Genomic DNA, 15,263 nt, shown 5'->3' on the forward strand with positions numbered 1-15,263 from the left:
ACATAAGCAAGCCGATGGCCACCATGAGTGCAAAGCAAACACACAAAAGGAAACAGAAGTTTGCTCGCAGTGAAAAGTATTGGCAAAAGTTCAATAATCCATGTAACCGGCAAAAGTGCAAATACCCATATAATAGGGTTGATGTCATGCAAAGCGGTCACCTACTGCCTACAAAAGAAAGAGAAAAAATAGTGCAGAAACCATACGGAAAATATGGAGCCTCGTATGTTCTCAGTAGTTGGCCGATGCGCTTGAGGCGGGCTAAACACTGGAAAAGGCATGAGGTATGCATGCCTTTCACTAATTAAATCAAGCTAATTTTAAAAGGCAAGCCCACGAATCAACCAAACTGATGGGCTTGACATGGGCGTGCTTAAAAGCCCACAGAATGATTACACTGGGAATGGAGGGCTTTGCTCTCAACCCTAAAAAATGATGAATTTGACAACATAGTTTTTTTTGCATAGATTGACTGAAAATTCAGAGTTTCTATATGACTGTTATTGAAACATTCTAATAATTTTATGTTGTGTGCTGAGTATGACTATCCCTCCCCAAGAGGTCTCTAAAATATAGTGGCAACACAGCAGATTTTTTGGTAAAATGTCCATAAAAATTCCCTAAAGGACAATATGTTGTTCAGACAGATAATGACATAATGTCATTATGCAGTTTCACATGGCTGATCATTCATCAAATGTATGTATGCATTTAATTTTCTATCCTTCCCAGTCATGCAGATTCCAAGAATCACTGGGAAGGGGGAGGGTTGAGAAATCAAAAGTTATATCAATCTCACAAACATGTGCTTTGTCTGCAGAACTAGATATACTCCAGGGCTCAGCCTGCAGTGTTTCTACTCACACAGAGCTTCCAGGATCAAAGAATATAACTGTTATACTGGTCTTAAATGTTCAGGCCCTGACAGCAGTAGTGCTATCACAGGATGATTTTCCAATAGTGAGGTTGCAATGTACTCACCAAACTTATAAAACTGCAGCTATACTAGCAAGTGTCCTTTGACACCAAGCAATCAAAATAAGCAGTATGTCTCCTAAATGATACACCCAATGTGCAGACAGCAACCACAACCTTGTCCTCATTGTACATAAAGTTTAAATACACTTGTATGCCCTCACCACATATGCACTCAATCACCAACTACAACACAGATGTAGGCAGTGTTTGTTGCTAAGTGGCACAACCTATAAACAGACACAGAAAATTAGCACACATGCTGATAGTGTGCACTTGGACTGAGACCCAACTTGTACACAGAAGTGTATTCTTGAAAACAATTCAAATGGCTCACAAAAGTGTAAGAGCAATGGATATTGTTCTCCGTGTACACCCCTACAGGAGCTCCAAGGCGCCGCTCCCTTGTCTTCTGTTTGGCCCTACATATTGAACCTTACCGCCGAGTCTGGACACTGTGCATTGTTTAATTTAGCAGCATTCATGAAAACACAACTTGTGTTGTCAAAGAACACTGCCAGTGCACCAGGACCCTAATGACAGAAGGAGGAGGAGGAGGGGGCTAAGGCATGATCCAGCTATAGAGCGATGTGGGTTTTTGGAGTCGATGTTTGAGGTGTGTAGTTCATCTACAATCCGTCACACAGGCACAATCCATTTCATTTAGCAGACATACTGCACATGCCCCTGGAAGCACAGTACAACTGATAAAATGTTGCTGTCAGGGCGCATGTCAGTGCATCTCTGAAGCCAATGAGAAGCCACACACAGCGGCAGTGGCAGGATCCACAGCTCTGTCCCAGCTTCCTAAAGAGCTGTGCTTCCAGTCCTATCAAGAAGGTGGGAGCGGGATTGAGGTGGGTTTTCTTCTTTTTAAACCTGCCCTTGCTGCCTCGGCTGACTCCTCGTTGGGAATTATGTCTTGCTGGTTCCAATATCCAGCATCAGATTCCTGCTCTGATGCAAAAGAAGTAAGGTAAGTACAAAAATGTTTCTGTGTTCTTGTATGTATGATTGAGTGAAAATGTGTGTGGGTGTGTGTGTTTGTGCGTGTCAATAAGAATGAAAGTAAGTAAGAATCCGAGTTTGAGTGTGTGAATAAGTGAAAGTGAGTACAAAGGAGTGAATGTAGGAGAGTGAGCACATTAGAAGGAGTGAGTGATTAGGATTGTGACAGAGAGTGGAAGTGACACAGAGGATGTCCCTATCAATGGTGCAGTAGATGCAGCTGCACCAGGGCCCAGGGTCAGTGAGTGTGAAAGGTTGAGTGTGTGTAAGACTTTATGTAAGTAAGAATGGGAATAGGGAGTGGAAGCAGGGGCCTAGCTTTTTCTGTAAGACTGGGGGGGTGAGCTTCAGATTTCTGAAAAATCATGCTGGCATCAGCTGTGGCTCCTCCACTATGGCAGAGGAGCGTCACCCTCCCGCCAGCAGCAGGAGCTGAAAAATGAAAAATGTCAATATAATAAACAGTGTTTATTATCATTTTTCTTTTTCAGGGGCGGGGCCATGGGCGCTGACAGGGACTGAGGAGGAGTGCACAGCACACCTCTCAGTGCACAAGTATTGTTGGCTGACCGTCTCGGGCTGTCCAAACACACATGCACACTGGGATCTGTCCAACTCAGCACCGTGTTGCTGGATTGGAGAAAGCAGACAGAGGCTCCCACTCTGCCTCGGAGTGCCAAGCCAGGGCATTCCAGCCAATCATGACGTTGCTCTCATGCAAGAGCAGCATCAGGATTGGTCGTTGGGCAGGCAGCGAGCTTGTGCCTTCAGCACGTGGAGCGGGATTCAGAAGAGTGGCAAGGCTGCTGTGGCGGAGGGTTTCTTTTTAAAAAAATTCCTTTATGTTGTTGTGCCCCCGTCCTGCAGCTTTGCCCCTACAGGAACTGTCCCTGGCTGGCATATAGTGTTAAAATACATCATATGAGAAGCAGATTGCATGAGAGTCTCTTAAGTGGCAGTGGAAAGAGAACGCAGAGCAGATTGGTATGATTAATAAGTATGAGGAACATAATATTTTGTAAAATAATTTAAAAAAATTGGGCTTTCAAAACAGGAGAGAGAGTGTGTGTGCTTTGTTAGTGTGTGTGTGCATAAATCCCAGGTGAAACCTGACAGACAAGTCACCATATCCAACCGAAACCACCTGTATCCAACAATTCATCAGAGTGTGAGTGAAGATGGGTAAGTGAGAGAATGTGAGTTAGAGTGAATGAGGGATGTACCCGGCAACTTAGAACCGCAGAGGGACAGGAAGTGAAGAAGTAAACGCAGCTGCCTTTTCCCAAACACCATTTTTTGTGTTCTACCAAAAACAAAGGCAAAGAGTTAAACAAATCAGCATCTACTAAAATATCAAAGGGGCTGGTCCACCTAAAACTGATAGCATGCCAATGTACATGGACAAAGAAAAGGGAAATACTCAATAAAAGTCCTGAAATGCTGGACTTGTTACAGGGTACAAAGTATTATTTTATGAAAATGAAAGCGTGTCTTTGCCTGGGCACAGAATGGTTTAACATAAGAATGGATGCAGGAAAATGAAGCGCTTGGAGTCCCTGCCACTTGAGAATGATAAAGTTATGTCTATGCCTGGGCTTGGGTGGGACTAATGGACAGGGAAGACCCATGCCAAACACAGTTTAGTTTGTTCGAGGCCGGGGATTTAACCTGTGATATTTTCAAGCGTGTTCTCCCGTTTTTCATTTAAATTATATGCTTTCTGATAAACAGTATATTAGGAACTTTGAAAATGGATATATTCTTAAGAACAGATGAATAGCCTTGAGAAAGCCCCGGGTGTACATACCGCCAGGGGGCAAAACATGTGTCAGCTGTTGTTCCTCTCTAAGTATTTCACATGAAATATCTACTGGATTTACTGATGTGGCTCACCGTATTATTGAAAACCCTTTAACGAAGTGAAGATTTGGATTATCAATTTGGAAGAATGATTGGCCTAACAACACTTTGTTGTAACTCTAATTACATTAACTGAGGGGAATAAAAGGGGCCCACACCTTCTTGGCAGCCGATAACTCTATGAAATAGGGCACTGAAAAATTAGAAGAGAGTGTTGGACCTTTTGGAGTGCAGTTTTTATGTAATCACAGTAGTTGTAATCTCAGCAGTGGTAACAACAGTGGTAGTAATCACAGCAGTGGTAATCCCTGCAGTGATAATCTCAGAGGTAGTAATCCCAGTAGTGGTAATCTCAGCAGTGGTAATCCCTGCACTGGTAATCTCAGAGGTAGTAATCACAGTAGTGGTAACCTTAGCAGTGATAACCCTTACAGGGGTAATCTCAGGGGTAGTAATCACAGTTGTGGTAATCTCAGCAGTGGTAATCCCTGCAGTGGTACTCTCAGTGGTAGCAATCACAGTAGTGGCAATTCAGCATGGTAATCCCTGCAGTGGTAATCTCAGAGATAGTAATCACAGTAGTGCTAATCTCAGCAGTGATAATAGCTGCAGTGGTAATTTCAAAGGTGGCAACCTCAGCAGAGGTAATCTTTGCACTGGTAATCTCAGAGGCTGTAATCACAGTAGTGGTCACCTCAGGAGTGATAATCCCTGCAGTGGTAATGTCAGAGGGGCTGATTTCAATGTAGTAGATTGTATGTAGCGGAATATGGACTCCGTTGTATTTTAGGTGGTGACGTACAACCCTGAGTGCTTGGTCCTCAGTCTAATATTTTCTTTGCATTTGCGTGTGAATAACGCTCATTTTCTGTTTATAACGCGCTTCCCTGAAGAACATGTTTTAAACCACTTCCTTCTCAGCGAGAAAAAGGACCTCTGAACTCAGTACAACACAGCGCCTTCCTGAGGGTCACCATGCTCATCTAAAGGTAAACATCTTCATTTGTTTAGTTTTTACTCAGCAGACTGGGTCCTTATAAAACAATGGGACTCGGATAGAATATATTTCACAAGCATTTGCAATGCAATGTGTCTTGCGTTTACTCGAGTTAAAGCTATTAGCGTTGTAAACCCCTAACCAGACTTTTCTTGCCACATGAACTGAAAAGTAAAACATTTTCACATAAGACACCCGACAGCGGCCATGAGCGCTATGCAAACAGAAGTTCACTGACAGTGAAATTTATGGGCAAAAGTGCAATTATCCATGTAACCGGCAAAAGTGTAAATATCCATGTAACAGGGGCAATGTCATGCAAATCGCTCTACTATTGCACAGTAAGATTGTGCTGCCTACGAAATAAAGACAAAAATAGTGCAGAAAACATACTGAAATCATGGAGCCTCGGATGTGTTCAGTAGTTGGCTGGTGGGCCCAAGGCGGGCTAAACATCGGAAAAGGCATGACTTATGAATGCCTTTCACTAATTAAATTAAGCTTATTTTAAAAGGCAAGCCCACAAACCAGCCAACCGGATGTGCTTGACATGGGTGTGATTAAAAACCCACAGAGAGATTACACCAGGGACAGAGCGCTTTGCGCTGAACCCAAAAAAGCATTTGTCTTGAAAACAGTTCTTTTCTTATTGCCTGCATAATGCATAAAGATTGTTGCAGGGGGAGGAGCAGGAGGGGAGACGAGGCAAGTAGATTTTGCAGTTGTATATTCCTTGACCAGAGTTCACCTGAGTGCTCGAACGTACCAAGATCTCTTTTTCTGGCTGCTGACTTTTGCTATCTTATATAAATAACCTAGAAGTGAAAGGCTTTTATCAACTTGATATATCTGCTAAATCATATAATCAATCTTCTATCTTTAAAAAGACTCGTTTTTTTTAAAGAAAACAAATATTTTCTAAAAGGGCATAGGCGTCCGATATAACTAATATTTAACACAGTTTCCCACTACATAACCTGCTGTAGTTAAAAAGCAGAACAGAGTAACTGTTTCTGTGCCTTACCTCAAGTTTCATCCCTTCCGAGCTGGGACTGGATTGTTGTTCTAACGAGAGATGAGGCATCTATATTTAAAGGGTGCAACGAGGCATGAAGAGAACCACCGTTCTGACTGATTTATTGAACATGAGAACATTCCTATTTTAGTGGTATTTGTCTTTTCTACTTGGTATGTACAGGTTGTGCCACTTGATCGATTTCACAGGTGATAACGCGTCCAGTCTTTATAAATTACTTGTACTTGGACACGCTGGAGGTCGGTGAACCTTTTACCCGAGTTGGTCTCTCCTCATCCAAGAATAGTCGGATCACTCAAATCAATAATCAATAACCATTGTAATCAATACCCAATACTTAATCAATAGATCAAGCGACACATTAGAAATCAATAACAATCAGTATTTTGACACATCATGGCCTTTCAGTCATGAATAACCACACCAGTTTATTAAAAGTTAATGAGTTTATTTCCCTATATTAACAAAGCTAGCACAATATATATGAGTCTCAAAATCAAATGATATATGTATACGAACATTACTAGCTGTCCATAATGACGGAAGAAACGCAATCTACGCAAAATCTGAATTATAATGCACTCGGTTATAGCAATACAAATCACTAATATGAGTAACTGAATTTGACTAATTGCATACATCGGTCAGCATAACAAGATTTCAATTCAACATGGTGCATCAAGTGAATACCTTGACTAACCTCTAATTAGCATTGGCATGTGGGGCTTCATGCAAAACGATTTCAGTCAACACAAATTTGGAAAACTTCTAGCTTGGGCCCTATCAAAATAGCAGTTGGTACCTAAGAAGGAAAACTCAATGCATAATACAATTATCCTTTCATAATTACCAAATACAATCAGCAATCAAGAAAGTCTTCGTCCTTCAGGTACCGGTTCGATCAACATGGTGCAAATTTCAAAGGGGCAGAGTTGAGGGCAAGTTTCCTTGCGGCAGCAAGGAGAATGGGGCAAAGTTACTGCATGGGGAAGACAGGGCAAATTAAAGTTAAAGTCTCTAGGGTGAGAATTCTTAAAGTCTCTTTCTCTGGAATAGAGAAAAGGGCATCAAGATGTCGTCTAAGATGGAGTCTGGCATTTGGCTTCAGAATGGCATCAAGAAAAATGGCTGACTTCTCTTTGTCCGGTGGGTTTAAGTAAGAAACATTCCCAATTCTTCAGGGTCTTCCATTGGAGGGTTCATAAGGTGGCTTCAATTTGACCAATGAATAGTGTCTTACTCCTAGTACTCATTTATGCATACATTGTCCTTGGAGCCTTAGAACACAAGTTGCAACAAAGTTTGCCAATTAATTTTATCTTAGAGCCTTTATTGTCTGCACCTGCAGGAGCTGACCTTGCATCAAAGAGGATGAAACCGGCCTAGTACGAAACCTTGGAGATAAGTGTATTAGTCATCTCTACTGAAAAAATACAGCTTTGGAATAAAATAATGTCTTTGTTACTACAAGTGAAACCACGCAGTTAAAATTTGAAACCAGGCGACTAGGCCAAAGCCTCTGCTAAATTTAAGCTAAGCATATAACAGTTTCAACAAGAAAATCATAGAATACATTTTCAATTATGACGGATTACTACATTTGTCAATTCTTCATGATTAATTAAGCTCATTTATAATAATGGTGAACTACTCCGTGGGCACAATTTCCCACGTACATTATTTTTCTTTGCTTAAATCACACTACCTTATACGATTTTGGTTACATGATATATGAATATTTGTTAGTCCTTCTTTTTCTGCGTCATCAATTATGATCAATAATGATTATGTCATCACATCAAATCTTCCACCACAAATTTTATTCCATTAAAATTCTGTTTTAATAATTTTGCACTTCAGTCAATTCCCTCTTCCTTTTTGTTCCCTTTGATTTTTCTCTGTATATTTCTATCATTTTATTTTGTTCTTTCTCTTCTCTTTTCCTTTTGTTTCTTGTTTTCATTATTTTAATAGCTTTCCATATTCCCCAAGTACCTAATATACAAATTAATACTATTAATATTCCTTTTACTATTTTCAGCAACAATCCATTCCAAATGCTGCTGAGCCAATTTCCCACAGAAGCAAATCCTTTTCCAACCTTTTCCCATACTCCTGGTTCTTTCAATTCTTTCAAATCTGTACTTTCGTTAGTTAAATTTGTAAGCATTTTTCCAATTTGCCCTCTGTTGTCTGGAATATAAGAACAACAGTGACGTGCACCAAGCATTTTGCAAACGCCGCCATACTTTGCTAAAAGAATGTCTAAAGCAAGCCGATTTTGAAGAGTCATAGCTCTTTCTGCAGCAAGTTCAGCATCCATCAGGATTATAGCTCCTGAGAATTTTGTCAGCATGTTATCCACAATAGTAGACAACTTTCGTATTTTAATTGGATTCAATATGATTCCTACTGAAGGAATCATCGCTCCAAATATATCTCCTACCACACCAGAGGTTGTCTCCCTTTTCTGAACATGATGTTATTCAGACAGCTTTGGAAAATTCTTTAAGTCGTCCAGTTGATAAATCTTTGGAAACACTATTCCCAAATAACATCTCCCATACCATCCTTTTGGAAGACGGTAATAGGCGTTAAGTCCACAAATATATTATACCCCTGGAATAACTGGGCCTTGTCCATTCAGCATGAATGTCCATTTAGCTTGAAACAAAAAAGTATGTTCACATTCACTCGTTCCCACAAAGATTGTGTCATAATATGATTTAGGTCTATGCACACAGAGCCTCCCTACGTGTAATGCATCTAAAGCTAGTTTCCCTTGTGTCTTTATCGCGGCAAAAACATAGTTACCTACAGATGTCCTTTTGTGTAATTCCCTTTCTAATTTCTCCTTCCCTGCTTTCCTCCTATTGTCAGTGTGATCTAAAAAACGTTTCTCCATCGGTGAAAGCAAGCATGTAAGGTTTTCTCTGGGAGAGTAAGCTGTGTAAAAAGGTGACAATGGCTCAAATAAACCACTCATTAACTTTATATAATAATCTCTTGCTACTTTACTCAGGTACTCTATAATGGGTTTCTATGCAAATACAACATCCTAATTGGAATAAAGTAGTGAATATACTCCTGGCCATAAAATCTGGTCATTATTAAACTACATGAAATTCCATACGTAAGAGGCATGCTATGATATGTCACTCCTTCCATTACTGAGGTAGGTATTTGTGTGCACACATAACAATCTTTCGCATCCATTATCTCAACATACTCATTCAACAAGCGATAGAAAACGCTGGATGAAAGTTCCTTCTTATCATGCAAATGTCTTTCGTCTTGTTCGAGTTTCTTCAAAGGAGTTAGTTCAGTAGTATGTTTAGAAGTTGAAGCATCATTCGCTTCTCTTTCATTCCCTCCATGCATTCCAGGAATTATTGCCATAACCGTTAGCACACAAGCAGTTATTATACCTATATACATGTATTTAAAACACTTCATCTTATGTCCCTGTGTAGTGTAGCCTGTCATGATCTATATAGAATCAGAAAGTTGAAGACACTTTATCAAATCAGATTCGCAGATATATATATATATATATAAAGCTGAACGAGTTCAATGTTCACACGATTCTCTTTAGCAGCTTAGTCTCTTATCGGTTTAGCAGCTTTGTCTCAAGATTGGTTTCAAAGTCAATCATGTTAACAATGTCTCATCCGGTTCAAAAGTCAATCAGGTTATCAATGTCTTATTCGGTAATGTTCATGGAATTTCACTGTTCAGGTACCAAAGTGTCGTTCTGCTTCTTCGTTCTCAAGACTGAGAGATAGGAATTTGTCTGACCAATCGTTAGTGGCTATGTATGCCCACTCGGGACCAGAATATCTTCTGCTCAGTATTCTTTTCCTTTTCAATTTTGCATCTCCTTTTGACTCTCTCTCGCTGGTGCCTTGTTCCTTGGCTGGGTCTTTCTCTTCACTTGGTGTTGTTATTGCGACAGACATTTCTTTTCTTTTCTCTTTCAACTTTGGCCCTTCATTTTTGTTTAATATTTCTCTAGTCTTTAATTTCACTGGTGATATGCCTTGTCTCCTTTTCGCACTGTTTTCACCTTATGGACCTGCAACCAGTTCTGGAAGGGTTTGAACAGTTTCACCCTGTCCTGTCTTGTCTTCTCCCCCTAGGAGGTCAATCAGGTTTTCCTTTTCTTTTCCTGTATCGTCTGCTTCTGGGAAAGCCCTCTCCTGATCAGGCTCTCCTACTCCTTCATCTGTCTCAGGCTCTTTGTCACCTTCAGGATCTTTGTCACTTCCTGAGGCTTCTCCTTGGTCCTCCTCGAATGAATCAGTTGTTTCTTCCTCAGAAAATATCTCCCCTTCCTCTATTTCTGCTTGTTCGGCTCCTGGTTCTCTTTGACCTGTCTCGGTGCCTGGTGCTTTCTTGTCAGTCACTGGCGATTTCAGCGCTTCAACTTCCTCTTCTGTGGGGCACGTCACCCTTTTTGTGTGACTGGTGTGAATCCAGTTGGGAACTCCCGCACACTTCACAGCGGTGGTAGTTGTCAGAATCACTTGGAAAGGTCCTTTCCAACGGGGTTCCAGACACGACTTCCTCATGTGCTTCTTTATCACTACCCAGTCACCTGATTTCAGGGCGTGTCCTGGACCTTGGATCGGTGGCAAGGTGGTTGCCTCCACCTGGTGAGAAAAAGAGCGCACCACATCAGCTAGACCTTTTCAGTAGTCCAACACCATATCATCTGTAGTATTCACAAGAGCATTTCCAGGAACTGCTGGAAGCCTCATGGCTCTGCCCATGAGGATCTCATGCAGTGACAGTCCAGTCTTTCTATCAGGGTTGTTTCTCATTGACATTAATACCAAGGGCAATGCATCAGGCCATTTCATGTTTGTTGATGCACATATTTTCACCATCCTCGATTTCAATGTGCCATTCATTTGCTCCACTAGTCCTGATGCTTCAGGGCGGTAGCTAAAATGCAATTTTTGCTCAATGTTCAGCGCTGCACACAGTGATTTTATTACTTCGTTATTGAAGTGACTTCCCCCATCTGATTCTAAGGAGATCGGGAATCCGAAACATGGTATTAGTTCTCTCAAGAGTAGTTTTGCAACTGTAAGGCTGTCATTTCTACGTGTGGGGTATGCTTGAATTCAGTGACTAAAAATGCACACAGTCACCAACACATATTTCAAGCCTCCATGCACAGGCATCTCAATAAAATCCATTTGCATCCTGCTGAATGGACCACCTGCTCTTCCAATGTGGCACAGATTTACTACTGTTCCCTTCCCTGCGTTCATTTGTTGGCAAATGACGCAACGATGGCAAACTGCTTCAGCAACTTGATGGAATTTTGGATTAAACCAATCGATTTCAAATAATCTAATCATGGCATCCCTCCCAAGGTGGGCTTGTCCATGATACAATCTGGCTAACTGCATTAAAAGTCTGTCTGGCAGAACCAATCTCCCTTCACTTGAAACACACAAATCATCTGGTTTCTTTACGCACAGTAACTTGCTCCATGAGAGTTTCTCATCTTCACTGAGATCATTCTGTAGGGATTTCAATTCTTCGATTGTATCTACAACCTTTAGAGCAAAGGCTTCACTTGGTTCAAATTCTGGCTCATTTATCAAGTTCCATTCGTCTCTGAGCAATATACAGTTCAATGTGCAAAACCTTGCGACTTGATCTGCATACCCATTTCCCAAAGAAACATAGTCTTGTGATTTTGAGTGTGCACTGCATTTTACCACTGCTACTTCTCCTGGTAATTGGATGGCATGTAACAATTCTTTCACCATTTTTCACTGGTGATCCTGAAGAGGTCATGAAGCCTCTTTGTGACCACAACTGTCCAAAGTCATGCACTATTCCAAATCCGTACTGACTGTCAGTGTGAATGGTGACTTTCATTAATGTGGAAAGTTGGCAAGCTCTAGTAAGTGCTACCAGTTCTGCTACTTGTGCAGAGTAAACTCCTTGAAGCCAAGATGCTTCCAGAACACCTGTTATTGTACATACAGCATATCCTGCTTTCAATATTCCTAGTGCATCTCTTAAACATGAACCATCAACAAAAATAACTTGATCGTTTTCTTCCAGTCGGGTGTCTTTGATGTCAGGTCTTGCTTTTGTACAAAATTCAGTCACCTGAAGACAGTCGTGCTCGATGTCGTCAATAAGCTGTGCAAGCGCAAAACCCTAACTTCTCTCATACCGTCACTAGAAACGCCGGAAACATTCTCACACCTCCATTTCCTCCATTCACAAGCTCCGAGATTCCGGGAAGTCATTGGGGATTTAGGGCATCATCATCTCTCCAACTTGTTTTCTCAAAGAAAATTCTAACTTGACTCCGTCTATTGTTCGGATGGGGTCCCAAAGGGCGAAACCATCAATCTCTGCTACCATCTACTGATAACGCGTCCAGTCTTTATAAATTACTTGTACTTGGACACGTTGGAGGTCGGTGAACCTTTTAACTGAGTTAGGCTTTCCTCATCCAAGAATAGTCGGATCACTCAAATCAATAATCAATAACCATTGTAATCAATACCCAATACTTAATCAATAGATCAAGCGACACATTAGAAATCAATAACAATCAGTATTTTGACACACCCTGGCCTTTCAGTCATGAATAACCACACCAGTTTATTAAAAGTTAATGAGTTTATTTCCCTACATTAACAAAGCTAGCACAATATATATGAGTCTCAAAATCAAATGATATATGTATACGAACATTACTAGCTGTCCATAACGACGGAAGAAATGCAATCTACGCAAACTCTGAATTATAATGCACTCGGTTATAGCAATACAAATCACTAATATGAGTAACTGAATTTGACTAATTGCATACATCGGTCAGCATAACAAGATTTCAATTCAACATGGTGCGTCAAGTGAATACCTCGACTAACCTCTAATTAGCATTGGCATGTGGGGCTTCATGCAAAACGATTTTAGTCAACACAGATTTGGAAAACTTCTAGCTTGGGCCCTATGAAAATAGCAGTTGGTACCTAAGAAGGAAAACACAATGCATAATACAATTATCCTTTCATAATTAGCAAATACAATCAGCATTCACGAAAGTCTTCGTCCTTCAGGTACCGGTTCGATCAACATGGTGCAAATTTCAAAGGGGCAGAGTTAAGGGCAAGTTTCCTTGCGGAAGCAAGAAGAATGGGGCAAAGTTACTGCATGGGCAAGACATGGCAAATTGAAGTTAAAGTCTCTAGGGTGAGAATTCTTAAAGTCTCTTTCTCTGGAATAGATAAAAGGGCATCAAGATGTCGTCTAAGATGGCGTCTGGCATTTGGCTTCAGAATGGCATCAAGGAAAATGGCTGACTTCTCTTTGTCCAGTGGGTTTAAGTAAGAAACATTCCAAATTCTTCAGGGTCTTCCATTGGAGGGTTCATAGGGTGGCTTCAATTTGACCAATGAATAGTGTCTTTCTCCTAGTACTCATTTATGCATTCATTGTCCTTGGAGCCTTAGAACACAAGTTGTAACAAAGTTTGCCAATTAATTTTATCTTAGAGCCTTTATTGTCTGCACCTGCAGGAGCTGACCTTGCATCAAAGAGGATGAAACCGGCCTAGCAAGAAACCTTGGAAATAAGTGTACTAGTCATCTCTACTGAAAAAATACAGCTTTGGAATAAAATAATGTCTTTGTTACTACAAGTGAAACCACGCATTTAAAATTTGAGACCAGGTGACTAGGCCAAAGCCTCTGCTAAATTTAAGCTAAGCATATAACAGTTTCAACAAGAAACTCATAGAATACATTTTCAATTATGACGGATTACTACATTTGTCAATTCTTCATGATTAATTAAGCTTGTTTATAATAATGACGAACTACTCCATGGGCACAATTTCCCACGTACATTATTTTTCTTTGCTAAAATCACACTACCTTATACGATTTTGGTTACATGATATATGAATATTTGTTAGTCCTTCTTTTTCTGCGTCATCACAGGCGCACTAAATCACAACATATAAAAATCACCAAAATTAACGGCTTACCTTCTGGGCTTTCTCCCCCAGGGCTGAGCTCTTTTTTTGGCTATTTCAGGTAATTCACTCTTAAGGCTCCATATTAATTGTTTGTACATAAGCTATCTCCTGCAAATGTGTGTCCCTTTTTCCAAAATCCTGGGGATTCAAGGTACCCAGGGATTGTGAATTACCGTGGAGGGGGCAGAGAAAATAGGGAAAATTTGGTAAAATGTTGCATTGAACAATAGAATAAACACATTTTTGACAACTTTTTCAACTGTAATTTTTGTCACAATGGCTGATTTACAAAAGCAAATTGATATTACAACCACCAGACACTTCTGGATGTGAGGATACACAAGGTTTGTAGGTTTTGGGTCTCAAAGAAACCTATGTATTTCAGAAAAGGCCACAGGATGTAGAGTTTAGGAGTAGTGGTTATTTGTACATAACTGAATTTGTGGGTACCCATACTAGCGTATGATTTAGAGGGCATTTTTCAAAATGGATTCTTTGTTATTCCATGGCTTACATTTGAAAGGCACAAATGTAGTGAAATCCAGTTGGTGAAGGGACCTGAGGATTGGAAGCAAGATGGTGACTGTGTATAGTATCTTGTAAGCTACTCTTCATCAGTCCTGACATCAGTTGCAGTGTTTTGAGTGTAGGGGAAGAAAGTGCATCATCAGAAGGCACAAAATGGGGTGTGGCAGCTGGCAGCAGCCAAGAGTGTTTCAGCTGAATTGCACAGGTGTGGAAGTTCATGTCCTGGTCTTTACGGTGTTGATAGCTTCCCAAGCCACAAGGTGGTTTGTCCACAGATCAGGCTTCACAGCCAGGCACTTTGTAGCAGTAGGGAGCCGAAGGATACCTCCCAGAGGGGCGAAGCTGGAGGATCCTCAGCAATGCACCGGCAGTCAGACTTGGCAGAGAATAGACCATGGCACTAGCCCGAGAAGGGGGACCTATGTAAGGCACGTAAATGCAAAGTGCAAGGCTCGTTAGACATGCTAGCCTTCACCCAAGAGAGACATCGAGGTTCAAAGAGCAATGTCACTAAACCACATTCAGCCATAATGGGCTACTTTGCTACAAACTCCTCTTTGCCGCCAGCCCAGGGAGATAATCTGCAGTAATGACTGATGATCATGCAGATATCAAAAAGGATAGCGCTGAAAGGAATGAAGCCCCAACTGATGGCAGGCCTACCGACAGGTGTATTGTCAATTCAAAGACCGGCATGGTAGCAATTGGTAATGTCAGAGTGATATTAGGAGACCCTTCTTCCGACTCTACACAGGGATCCCAGGAGACAGACATCGTCGACAAAATACAGGTCAGTGAATCACTTGATTGGAGTGAAGGGAATGAAGAGAATGCCCTGG

The sequence above is a fragment of the Pleurodeles waltl genome, chromosome 7 (genome assembly GCF_031143425.1).
Source record: "Pleurodeles waltl isolate 20211129_DDA chromosome 7, aPleWal1.hap1.20221129, whole genome shotgun sequence".
NCBI classification, from domain to species: Eukaryota; Metazoa; Chordata; class Amphibia; order Caudata; family Salamandridae; genus Pleurodeles; species Pleurodeles waltl.